Source organism: Anoplophora glabripennis, unplaced genomic scaffold (assembly GCF_000390285.2).
Source record: "Anoplophora glabripennis isolate ALB-LARVAE unplaced genomic scaffold, Agla_2.0 scaffold1566, whole genome shotgun sequence".
Lineage (NCBI taxonomy): Eukaryota > Metazoa > Arthropoda > Insecta > Coleoptera > Cerambycidae > Anoplophora > Anoplophora glabripennis.
In genome coordinates this window covers 22,718-24,060 of record NW_019417676.1, presented here as the reverse complement: position 1 = coordinate 24,060, position 1,343 = coordinate 22,718, and the positions used below count along the sequence as shown (strand labels likewise).

At 41.1% G+C, this 1,343-nt stretch overlaps 2 non-coding genes across 2 annotated transcripts; one reads left to right on the top strand and one right to left on the bottom strand.

Moving 5' to 3' along the window:
* On the top strand, window positions 1-83 carry Trnal-caa. The gene has a single exon. It is a non-coding gene; the product is annotated as a tRNA-Leu (tRNA).
* A 21-nt stretch (window positions 84-104) lies between these two features.
* Trnap-cgg lies at window positions 105-176 on the bottom strand. Its single transcript has one exon. It is a non-coding gene; the product is annotated as a tRNA-Pro (tRNA).
* Between the last annotated feature and the right edge of the window lie 1,167 nt (window positions 177-1,343).

Sequence of the window (1,343 nt, the reverse complement as noted above, 5' to 3'; positions counted from 1 at the left end):
GTCAGGTTGGCCGAGTGGTTAAAGCGCCTTGTTCAAGCCTTGGTTCCCTAAAGGGAGCGTGGGTTCGAATCCCACACCTGATATTTCTGAAAAAAAAATTTAATTGCCTCCTGTGAGATTTCAACTCACGACCTCCGGTTTCCGAGACCAGTGCTCTACCACTGAGCTAAAGAGGCTCATGCTATGTTTGAGTTGAATTTGAATTTTGAATTTTTGTTAACACTACAATTATAAAGGAAATAATATATTAGGTTACTGTTTATACTAGAAAGCAAGTCTGAACCTGTGGAAAACAGGTCTGAACCAGTAGAAAACAAGTCTGGACCTGTAGAAAANAAAATTTGAATTTTGAATTTTTGTTAACACTACAATTATAAAGGAAATAATATATCAGGTTACAGTTTATACTAGAAAGCAAGTCTGAACCTGTGGAAAACAGGTCTGAACCAGTAGAAAACAAGTCTGGACCTGTAGAAATCTTGACCTTAGACGACCAGAGGTCGATGACCTTGACATGACCTTGACGCGACCTTGGCCCAAGACGACCAGAGGTATTGACCTTGACATGACCTTGGCGTGACCTTGACCACATACGACAGAGGTCGATGATTTGACTTGACCTTGACGTGTCCTTGACCCAGACGACCAGAGGTCATGACCTTGACCCCAGACGACCAGAGGTCATGACCTTGACGTGCCCTTGCCTACAGACGTCCTGATGCCGATGACCTTGGCATGACCTTGACCCCAAACAACCTACGGTCGATGACCTTGGCGTGACCTTGGCCCCAGACGGTCAGAGGTCGATAACCCTGACGTGACCTTGGTCTAGAACAGGGGTCGGCAACTGGCGGACCGCGGTCCAGATCCGGACCGCGGAAGGTAAAATAATGGCTCCCAAAAATTTTTTAAAAGTATAAATTACTCAAATTATTTAAAAAATAGTTTTCTATTGATAATAATACGTTTGAGTGCCATTCTTATCATTTCTACTACAATCGCGTGATTGATTTTAGTTCTTAATGGTTAGTAGGTAGATTAAATTTGTGAGTGCAAATTAAAATAAAAAATTAGTAAGGAATGTGTTTTTTTGTGGACTTCGTTAAAAATTTTCAAAAGTATCAGGACCCCACCTAAAATTACTTGCCGACCCCTATTGCATCTAGAATGATGCAATACCGGATAAGAATGATGCAATGGTGTTTGGAGGTCATTGGCCTCGAATGATGCAATACCAGATAAGAATGACGCAATGCTGTTAAAGGAAATAATATATCAGGTTAAAGTTTATGCTAGCGTGGCAGTATTAAAGGAAATAATATATCAGGTTACAGTTTATGCTA